The following is a 13020-nucleotide window of genomic DNA, read 5'->3' on the forward strand; positions in this document are numbered from 1 at the left end:
GTTGTTGTGCCACAATTGCTTTGAGCTCGTCATACTTTACCTCCTTAAGATACTCGAACTCAACAGCGATTTCATAATGAATCTGCATAAATGTAGTTTAATTTATAATTAACATTCTTTATAATTTCAAAAATAACAAAACTTGAAGCATAGTCACATTAGCTCAACATTTGCAACTAGAGAAAAGGGAAACATCATTATCAGATGTATTTGGGGAACATTGCCTCGAACTGCATATTCCTTTACTTGATGCATAAGTAAATGCCTTTTTACATTTTAGATTCCATCATCTTCTTTGGAAGGAACATTGTTCACCATATGTATAAAAAAATCTTTGACTTGACTTGGATGTGATAGATTTATGTTGTAAAGATCTTGTATGACCCTTGCCAAAACAATAACCCAACATATGGTTTTATAAGAAAAAAAAAAGACAAGCACAAAAAGTTGTTGATTAGTATTTTAAATTGACACCATAATGCAATTAATCAGATGAATCAGATGTAACTTGAAGTTTTTGATATATATATATATAAGGATCTGATATTTGATTCAATTTCATTCTTTGTGTATTTTTTTTGTGCACTCATCCTTTGAGTTTACTGTATTTTGCTTATGTTTTGCTTATTTTGGGTTTGTACATGAATAAAGAGCCAAAAGAAAAAAACTAAGTCTAAATCTGACTACACTTTAATTGTATTTTGCTTATGTTTTGCTTATTTTGGGTTTGTACAAACTTAGGAAGCTACATATGTTTATTTAAAAAAAAATAACCATATTAGATTGTCTATATACACTATAATTATGTATGCAACACATTAAACTAGTTAAAAACTAGTTATTTTATTCTTACTCCATCTCTATCTCTGATTCTTGTTCATTAGTCATGATACATTTGACTTTCTCTTGAGCATGTTTTAATGTAGAAGACATAGTTAGTCTTTTGAATACAAATACAAGTTACAAAACCCAAATCTTTGTGCTTTTAGTTTGATAACATACCGCAAATGGCTTCTTTCTCTTGTCCTCATCATCACGTAGTCTATCTCTTCTACCCCTTGTAGACATGTCGTAAATAGAAGAGAGAAATAAAAGTTTGACTTATGTTCTGTGGAGTTATTTTATAGATGGAGTTATTTTAACTCAAGACCCATGAATAATCAGCTGATCATACTTACAAGCAAACATAGTTCTTTACAAATTATTTGAAATAGATATTGTCTTGCTTCATTAAAAAATTGTCAAAATCGTTTTACTAGATTCAAAATCAAAACTTATGGATTAATTCATCAGTTTATTAAGAACGGTCGATTCTTGCATCCTAGTCTCGATAATCGCAGCCGTACAACTATGTTTCATGTAAAGTTATAAAATGACCAAAGCCGAATAATTCGTTTTTGGATGATAGAGAGAGTGGGGAGACTGAGGAGCTTCAGTCCTGATGATTCGTAAACAAGAGATTGATTAGATTGTAGGGTTCTGTTTTTTATTCGGAACGACACCGTTTCACGACATCAGCTCTAACGTTTTCGTCTACAGAGTTAAGAAGTCAAAAGTCAAAACCGTCTTTATCATAAGAAGTTTTCACGGCGTATTTAAGTTTTGAAGACAGTGTTTACAAGAGAACTAATAAACATAAATTGCATCCAATATCCCAAAAAAAACATAAATTCACCAACTAATCAAAATCACCTTCTCTTTCTCATCCTATCTCTTTATCTCCTCTTTCTACAAATTTAATTATGTTTTTTGGTTATTTAATAAATAATTTCATTAATAAATAGCTTTACAAAGTTTTTCTCCAGCGTCGGCGAGACAATTATGAATATGTTTTTTGGTAACGAAATGGAATTTTCCATAGCTCCACTTTCGCATCTGTCAAACCGAACATATTATAACTGAGTTTCACGTAAATTAAGTAGAATATTATAACAAGGTTTCACAATCTACTACTATATAGTAGTGGGAGTAATAGAGGAAGATTCCACATTAGTTGAATCTAATGAAGTTGTAAGTTGTAAAGTACTTTTGGGGACTATAATAATGAAGAGATGGAATTGGAGAAACATGATACTAGTAGTCAGGTTTTGGCAGATTCTAATATTCCGCATTTGGTCGTACAAGAAAATGTCGATGAAGGGGATGATAATGACAACATGCTTATAGGAGATGATTTACCAGTCAAAAGGCAGGAGGAGTCTCATGTCTCATAAGAGGTATTGAATAAAAGAGGAGATGAGACTAGTAATATTACTTGTTCTGGTGTTGAATGTAGATAAAGGAGACTGAATTTATGTTGCTGATTATATTATTAACGCCTATGTGTCTTACAAATTTGAGTTTTAGCAGTGTTTCAATGACATAAAAAAGCAATTGATTCAGATTGTTAAATCCCCTCGACTGAATTTTGTTAAAACAAACTCAACAATTGCAGCCGATAGTAAAATAATTTGAAAGAATTAAGAATTTTGTAAGATATGATTCACCAACTTGATTAAAAAATGTGGCACATGCACATCGTCGAACCGCAATGTCATAGTTCTCAATGTCTTTTCAACAAATAATGAATTAAAGACGAGAGTTGAGATGCACTATTAAAATATCCCTAACGATTTGTTATTTCTCATTTGACAACTAATATGTAAGAATAGTGACAATAGCGAACTATGAAATAGTTGAATTAGTTGCAATGTATTCAACGAAACTAAGACCAAATACATCATTGGTTATATATAAAATGGATGATATGAAATTGACTTTGAGATTAATTTTGTAGTTTTGATATTTATAATCATATACATCAAAATTTGGTGCTTGTTTCACATTTTCACTATGCAACAACTCGTTAGAAAATAGCAATATTGGGAATGGTTTAAGTACTATTGAACATAGATGTTAGCATGCAATGCATGCAACAACCACAGGAGTTGTGCAGTCGGGACAATATGATATTTGATGCAAACAAAGGCATTAACAACATCAAAAACACTTTCAGTTTAAATGTTAACATTAATTTTAAAATGATAATAGTTAATTTATTAAATTATTTACTAGAGATAATTTAATCCACACAATTTGTAAAATATTTTTCTAAAATATGTATTAGTATTTTATTGTGTGTTTCTTAATTCAAACATTTGGATCACATAGATCATTTGTAATAAAAGAACACATTTATTCTGCATGATATTTATTTTAAATTCAGCATACTAGATGTACTTCACATATGAAATAATTTATCTTATACCATCAAAAGCATTGCCACAATTTGAAAATTTAACATAAGACTTTTTTTAAGGTTTTATGTATAGTTTCCATTAGCTTCGGCTTATAATCAAACTCGTTTTCAAACTTAGCTATCAACAAAATAAAGGGAAATTGAAAGGAAATAAAGGAAAAGATAAATGGTTTAATGAAGAATGAACTAATAACCAAACCCGCTTAGTGAATCATTATATATTTAAAGGTTAATATTGTTGTATAAAAAATAAATAGACTAAATTTCATTCAACTTTGCAATTAGTTTTGTAGTTTAATATATTTTTCAATTTTGCATTGGGATTTGATGCCTAATCTATTTTACATGTTCATTTATGCAACAACTTGTTGGCAGTAGCGATAGAGAGAGTGATAGAGAGCGGTTCAAACGTTATTGAACATCGGTGTCGTCATGCAACAACGACTAGAGTTGTTTATTCATCACATAGTCAACCATGTCAAAATTGATGCAAATGAAGGCATCATCAACCTCAAAAGCGCTCTCAGTTTCATGAAATCATCTGGTGTTTGCGTAGAAAGTTAATACGGTAGTTATGATCGACAATTGGTGTTGAAAAAAATGCACTCATCCACGTGTAAGTAAACTATATTCTTTATTTTTCCTAGCTATGTAATAATATTACATATAAATAATTTTGATTAACTATGGTTTATGTTTTTAGTTGATTAATTACCATATGGTGGATGATTTACTCATTTGATAAACATTGATGATGATGAACATGAAGAGATAGTTAGTTAACAAAATGTTATTGGTCTCATACAAATCAATAACGACCTACATGCTATAATTATACTAGAAGCGTATGTTAAATTTCAAGCTTGTTTTATTATTGATTTTTGGTTCAAGTTGAATCTAATGATATGTCTATTTTGCAGAGGATTCATCAACATGACCTTACCACATATCCGTGTAACCCGAAAGTGCATAATGTTCTTATAGTTGGATTTGGAGATTTCGAAGGAAGACATTACTGGATTGTGCAGAATTTGTGGAGAGAAGGTTGGGGAGATAAAGGATATGCGTAAGTGTATAGTATTCCCAGACCTAGACACTCAATCTCTTAGTTCACATAGATCATTATTCGTAATAAAAGAGACTATTTGAGACATACAAGACCAAATGACAGAGCATGATGATTTAATTTAAACTTTTTGAGTGTATGAAGGCAATTACGAAAGAACTGAGCATGATGATTTAATTCAAAGTTTCATACTGAGCATATTATTTATGTTTGCCATTTTATAGGATCATTACATAGCATTTCTCGAATTTGTGATCATGACATTTATTTTTGCAACAAAAATAACTTGCTCTTCATGCATTCTCAGCCAATGCTGGTTGAATTGGTAGTTAACTTTTCACTTCTATTAGTACCAACATTTTTTATTCAAGATCGAGCCTTCCACCGATGAAGTAGCCCTTGCAATTGAGTGGTATGAGATTTATTCTACCCCAAATAAGTTACAAATGAACATCAACATAGTACATTTTGATTGGATCCACAGAGAATAATTACACAGTGATTATTATATTGAAATTAAAATTAAATAAAATCGTTTCAAGTGGTGAAAACAGTCTGAAATGATGTAAAACTTATATTTAAAACATTGGATATTATTGAAATTTTGGGGTTGATGATTTATATTATTTTTAGATACTAAAAAAAAGCTAGATGCAGTACACAAAATTTTTCATCTTAGAACTCAAAATCTACAATTGGTTGCATTCATGTTCGATATGTTCATACTAATCGATCCTCATATTCAGTTCAGGTCAAATAACGATATGATGTCCAAGCGGTAATTTTCCTAGATTAGAGGTAGATGGTCTGTTTAGTAATATTCATTAAGAACGTAATGAAAATATGATTATTTTTATGTATATAATTTGTCATTATATGAGTCAAAATTTATCTATCAGATTTTCAAAGAAAAACCCTCTTTATAAAGTTTTATTTTCAACAAAAAAAACTACTCATTCATGATGAAATTAAACAAAAAAAAAATAGAGATTATGGTTCGAAATATTCTTCCAAAATAATAGCTAATAACAAAAGGATTTTCTTTGTGTGGACTAAAGTAATGTAGTTGTTCTCGTGTATTTATAGGTGTAAAAACTAAAAAGTGGTTAAGAAGAATTGTTAAAAATTGGTTGAAATCTTTAAAATGTGTTTTGCTCCAATAAACTACTTTTCTGCTCTGACGGTCGATGAACTCACAATATCATACTCCAAATTTTTAATTGTCAAAATATTTTTGTTCCACTTGATATAGTTTGGATGTTTTTTTTTGACTAAACAATGATCTTCTTACTGAGAAAACATTATATAGTTTGAATGTTACTCAAAATTTTGACAATAACATAATAGTTGGTCGATATTCATCTAGAACACCAAACAATGGTTTTTGGGAGCAACTCTAGTAGCCAGTAGGTCTTGTCCAAAACAATCAGCTAGAAGACTAGTTAGAGTGAATAAAGTTTCTAGTAGGTCTTGCCCAAAACAATTAGCTAGACGACCAGTTTGAGTTAGTAGACAACAATCAACAAACGATGCAATATTAATCTACCGACGTTCGACAACTTAATTAGGGAACATAAAGTAAACGAGATACACATGACTAAAAACAGCTCCAGTTCTATGGAAAATAAAGGGGACTCCATAATCATCTTCGGGACCAGCTCGGCAAACATAAGAGATGTTCTTTCCACACGAGAACAAAAGACAACACATTAAATGTAATAAGTTAAGTACCGACTTATGCATGTCATTTTTTTACCTTAGTCAAGCATGCATACTTTTACGTACATAATGTGCCATTCTATGAATCAATATCTATCTGCCGCTTTCCGCTAGGCGCCACACTTATGCTTGATAGGTATTCGACTATGGACTGGATGAATTTATATCCATAGCCCATAATCTTAGCCAACACGTAAGACTACTAAGGAATTGGTACTTTTGCATGTACGTGCTCCACAAACACAAATTATATTTCCTAAATGAAGTAAATCTGAGGGTCAGTTCTCCATTTGAGGAAATTAACAAAAGACTAAAAAGAGGGTAACATACTATCATGGGAATATCTTGCAATCAGTTTTGTGTGGAATAAGTCGTTTGTTTATTAGTAAGCTCTTTTTATAAAGGCAAAATCTCAGAAGAAAAGAGTTCAAGAGCGTATATCACTTGGCCTTAATTAAGAAGCCGAAACTAAAACCAGTAGCTCCAAAACCAAAACCTACAAATTTTGTCGACACTTTATCAAGGGACGGTGCCATGAGGTATGGCACAATGGCTTTGTATTCGACAGGATCCTTTGGATCTATAGTATTGCATTCTTGTTGATCATAATTAATTCAGCATAAACCGTCCCACCATGGAACGTTGTTAGCAAGTAGGAATGGGCGTTCGGGTCGGGTTCGGCTGGTTTCTTTTGGGTCTGGGTCTTTCGGGTCCAAAATATTTAGATCCAATAGGTACTTTGAAATTTTCGGATCGGGTTCGGGTCAGTTCTTCTCAGGCCTGGGACGGTTCGGTCAGGTCTATAACTAAAATATCCATAAAATACCCGTAATTTTTCGGGATCATATTGGATCCGGGCCCGGGTCCAGGTCGGGTTCAGATATTTAGGATTTGAAAAGGACCTACCATACCCAAATCCATCAAATTTAGTCGATATTTGTCATATATATCTAAAATTTTACAAAATAACTTAAATGAAACTATTAATAATTAAATAAAAATATTTTAAACTCTAAATTGTATATTTTAAGCTTCATATTACTTAAAAATATTACAAAATAATAACAAATGTTGTTAACAAAATATATTTCAACAAAATCATAAAATAATATATATAAAATAGAACACAAAAAATCATAGTTTTAGATATATACATATTTTTAAATCGGGTACAAATCAGTTCTTATCGGGTCGAGTCTATTCGGGCTGGTTCTTTCGGGTCCGGGTCTATTGGGATCGGTTCTTTTCGGTTCCGGTTCTTTCGGGTAAAAGAAATTTAGACCCAAAAGGTACTTATAAATTTTCGATTCGGTTTTCAGATCAGATATTTTTAGGTCGGTTCCGGTTCGGATTTTTGGGTTAGGTTAAAATGTCCAGGCCTATTAGAAAGTAAATGGTTCAAAAAAATTGTTTTATTTATCGAAGATCGTAATTCTTAGATGTATTTTTTACGAACAACGATCTTAAATTTTAAAAAATTATTCTATTTTTCTGCTATAAAGTGTAAAAAGTACATCTAGGAACGATCTTCGATAAATGACACTTTTCTTTTGACTTTTTGAAAAAAAAATCATGATCAAATTAGAAAGTATATTGGAGAGAAGACCTTCTGGTAAATTTCCTTCTTGGTGAATGCTTAAGTTTCCTTCTTGGTGAGTACTTTTTATGCTTAAGTTTACCAAAAAACGGAAATATAAAACATTTTGATCTAGACAAGTAAGAGAGCATAAAAAGTGACAATAATTTGACATAGCATTTTTAATAGGAATGCTGATTGATTGACTGATTGATTGACTGATTGATTAACCCAATTATAAATCTTAAATTCGTAAAAAAATCTTAAAAACTTTTAATATAATTATAAATCATCTTTACATTATGTCCCTGCTATTAGCAAATATATAATTGATATTTTTTGTCAACAAATGTATAATTGATGTTTGAAATGATTAAATGCTATATTCGTGACTAAAATGTATCTATTCCTAACCATAGTTATACAGTTGTTTTAAAAGTTACCGTATGTTCTTGTTTTCTTTAGCACTGGTCTTTAATATGTAGCTGCTGCACAGTTCAAAAAAAAAAGTAGCTGCTGCTATATAGATTATACACATTACTTAAAGTTGTAGATATTTTCGTGTATCCTAATAGTTAAAATATTGTTCGTCATACCAGAATTAAGAATCCGACAAATATCCATGAGACTAATATTAACCAAATATTTTTAGTAGTTTTAAGAGATAAATAATGTAAAACCTTGTGTCTTCATGTATTCATATTGACTTTGGGTTTCTTAAACATGGATTCGTTTTCATAACTGTTGAGTGTAAATGTTTATTAAACGCATTCGAGAGGTAACATGGATAAAACATGAATTGAAAAGTGTTCAGTGTCTTCTCTATCTATTCATATATGTGACCAATAATATGTATACATAACACAGATTAAACGTATACATACAATTGTATAGACCCATTTTGGTAATCTGATTCTTCTATTCTCCCAACGGTCACAAACCATTGTACCATTGACTACAGAGTATGCAATTTTTTTTGGTTCTACTTTGACAGGATACAGCAGACAAAACATACGTAAGACTAACAAAACAAATTGTTTATCTAAAAAAATAAGTAGTTCTTTGGGAACCAACAACAACAGAGATCTACCAATACACAAACAGACAACACTACAAACAAAAAATTCAGAAAACAATAAAATAATATTCATAGTAACAGAAAAAAACAACAATCATATTTCAAGAATTGTACCAGAAGATTTCACCATAATCTCTTTAAAAGCAAACTATTTTTTTTTCAGAGCTTGTTTATTAGGAAAACAAATATTAAAAAAGATTTTGCATTTTAGGATCCGTGAAATAGTAATAAGGTTTTAGTATGTTTCTTGGTCTTTACAAGACTTATATAAAAAATATTGAATTACTAAACAACAAAGATTTAGAGAAGATGTATTAACTGAAAACGATTGTTTGGTAGACTTCCGGATCTTATTATATCAAATATACTAAAACCTCATTTCAAGAATTGTGCCAGAAGATTTCACCATAATCTCTTTAAAAACAAACTAATTGTTTTTCAGAGCTTGTTTATTAGGAAAACAAATATTACAAAAAAATTTGCATTTTCGGATCCGTGAAATAGTAATAAGGTCTTAGTATGTTTCTTGGTCTTTAGAAGACTTATATAACAAGTATCGGATTACTAAACAACAAAGATTTAGAGAAGATGTATTAACTGAAAACGACTTTGTTTGGTAGACTTCCGGATCTTATTATTTCAAATCGTTATATAAAAATCAATTCATTTTTCCACAAATATATATATATATATATATATATATATATATATATATTAACAATTTTAAAATAGATTTCTGAAAGACACAAGAGATACAAATACGTAGCTTTTTTAAATACAAACTAGTTCCACGTTATTAATTAATTTGTACTTTAAATATATAATTAAACATAAGTATGCTAAATATATTCGCTTTAAGACCATATCAATCAGCTAGCATTTTATTATAGTCGTTGCCATGTGTTACAGTTGGGCAGACAGTCACCTGTCCGTGAGCATACTCGTGTAGGTAAGGAAAGCATAATCCTTGTGACGGGACGGGACGATGGACTTCTTTGATGAAGTCGAATATATATGTAACTAGTCGTGAAAAAATCGATGATGTTATTTAAATAAAGTAACAATCATCAATAACACATAAACTGTTTCAGACTGATTCTTTTCAAATAAAATAATGATAATCAGATAGATATTGATACTCCTCTGAAAGATCAAAGAATATATATTATTATATATAGGGATTTTTTTTTTGTCAACTATATAGGGATAAAAGATGGTGTAGACTCTAGTTATACTTTGTCTTTTACTTCCCCCAACAATTCTTTATTGGATTTGACCAAAAAAATAATTTTTATTGGAAAAGATAATATCTCCGTTGTACCATAAACAACATCTTATCGAATGCGACCATGATGTAATACAAATACCATTAATAGTTTTATGTATTTGTATCAACAATGTTATCGTTTAATTTAGGAATTATATGGAATAAAAGGAATATTAACATAAAATAAATGGTTTGAGCCGTTTAATTGTTTGAATTTAGGAATGATATGAGGTTGCTTATATTAATATAATTTTAGGAGTACAAAAGAAAATGTTTTCTCAAGATAGCGAGTGATATTTTCTTCTGTTTTCAAAACCCTTTTCAAAATGACATCATTCATTCTTATAAATTGATGAATATACATAGGGGTCCTTTCTCTTAACCTATTTGTTTAAAAACCCCTTCTCCAAATTTTAACCACAACCAAAAATCAACTACTTAATCAACCACCTAATCGTCAACTTAAAAGGTCTAAGACTAGAACTATACATCCCCACAAGAGGCTAGCCTAACAAGAACAGTCATAGAGAGACCAAAGAAGAAAATTGCTTATTCAATTATTCTAACTCAGATAGATCCATTAAACCATTAAATCCCAAAAAAAATGTTTTGATCTATTTCAGCAAAAACTATTACACAATTCGGTTAAAAAGTGATGCTTTATTGTATGTGGTTTTCGTATTAGCATGTTATCAGATAGAGTAGCATGATATATTAAAAATCACACACAATAAATCATGTGGTAACAAAAACCAAAATATTGTTAGCATAAAAAACTGATTCTGTAAAGATAGCAAAAATCGACAATACAAAGAAGATCAGACAGTGATATGATAAACCAGAGAGTACATATGGTATATATGCGGATAATTTGTCTTTTTCTATTCTCGGAGAAATTAATATTTATAAGACATTAACTTTTGTGCCCTAAACAAAATCATATCAAATGGGACCACGCAAATAATAAAATAAACGATCACATTAAATTATTCATCAACGGTTTGTAATGTTAGTTTGTAATGAATACTAGAATATTAACAACAACTGGTTTGTCCCATTTAATGGGTTTTAGAATTATATGAGCTCGCCATTAACATGAGCTCCCATTTAGGAGTTAGTCCCCATTTGGTGGGTCTAGCAAATAAAAGAACTGTAGGGGTGGGTAAGTAAATAAAGTATTAAACATAAGTACGCTAAATATATTACGCGCTTTAAGACTTCATATCAACGCGTTTTATTAGTCACTGCCATGTGCTTTTGTCCCTGGGCAGACTCGTGTATGTAAAGGAACGCATAATCTTTGTGACGGTCTTAGACGATGGACTTCTTTGATAAAGTCGAATATATATGTTTTTTTGAGAAAAAAGTCGAATATATATGTAATAAAAATCCTGTGTTATTGATGTTCAAAGAAAAAAAAATCCTGTGTTATTTTAATCCCAAGCGTCTTAGTCGTGATGAAATCGATGATGTTATTTAAATAAATAAACAGTAATGGATAAAACATAACGCAAAATCATATATTGATACTTCTCTGAAAGATGGTCACCTTTTTGAGCTAGTGTGTAGACTCTATTACAATTTGTACTTTTCTTTCCCAAACATTTTTTTATTCTAAAAGAATATATCTGTTGTACCGTAAAAACAACATCGATCGAATAGGACCATAAATTAAACTATCGCATGAAACTGTTTCTTTCATTAACTGAATTTTTGCATTACCCATGAAACTATTCATTAGTAGTTTTACGGTATCTGTATTAACATGTGATCGTTTAATATAGGAATTATATATACGAGAATAAAGGGAATATTAACATGAAAATAAATTGTTTGAGCCGTTTAGTTGTTATAGTTTAGGAATGATATGAGGTTTCTTATAGCTTATATTGACATGATTTGTTTTTTTTGAGAAAATATTGACATGATTTTAGGAGTTTAAAAGAAATTGTTTTCTCAAGATAAGCAGTAATATTTTCTTCCCAGTCTTCGAAACCCCTTAATTATAAAATGACATCATTCATTGTTATGAATTGATGAAAATATATAAGGGTCCTTTCTCTTAACCTATTTATTGTTTTTAAACCCCTTTATCCAAATTGAAAACAGTTTCTTTCTAATTCTTTATATATCCGTCTGCATTTTTAAAAATAATTTTATAGTTCAATAAATCTTTTAAGTAATAATAACTACATCTAAATATACATATAACTCCGATAGATCCACGAAACCATTAAATCCCAAAAAAATATTTTGATCGATTTCAGCAAAAACACTACAAGAAAACAGCGACATACTGAGGGAAAAAATCGTCGGTATGTCGTCGGAATAACGCTATTCCGACGACATACCGACGAAAAAAGTCCTCGGAAATAACTCCTCGGAAATTCATTTTTCCTCGGAAATCCCTCGGAAATTTCCGACGGAATTCCGAGGAAATGAATTTCCGAGGAAATTCCGAGGACCACAAGTTCGTCGGAAAGTCCTCGGAATATTCCGAGGAAGATGTCGTCGGAATATCCCGAGGGATACACTTCCTCGGAATATTTCCAAAATTAAAAAAAAAAATATAAATTTATTTTTTTAATTGAAATTCGAAAATATAAAATTAAAATTGAAATAGAAAACATATTTAAAATACAAAAAATAATAAAATAGTTTTTATAAATAAAAAAAATGTTTTATAAATACAAAATTAGTTATAATAAATATAAATATTATTATAAATATGAAATCATCTTTTTATAAATACAAAATAGTTTTTATAAATACAAAAAATAATAAAATAGTGTTTATAAATCAAAAAAATGTTTTATAAATACAAAATTAGTTTTAATAAATAGAAATATTTTTATAAATATGAAATCATCTTTTCATAAATACAAAATATTTTTTTTTTAAAATACAAAAAATAATAAAATAGTGTTTATAAATAAAAAAAATGTTTTATAAATACAAAATTAGTTTTAATAAATATAAATATTTTTATAAATATGAAATCATCTTTTATAAATCCGAAAATCGAATTTATATACAAAAAACGTTTTGTAAAATCGAATTTATATAGAAAAACGTT

The sequence above is a fragment of the Brassica napus genome, chromosome A3 (genome assembly GCF_020379485.1).
Source record: "Brassica napus cultivar Da-Ae chromosome A3, Da-Ae, whole genome shotgun sequence".
NCBI lineage: Eukaryota > Viridiplantae > Streptophyta > Magnoliopsida > Brassicales > Brassicaceae > Brassica > Brassica napus.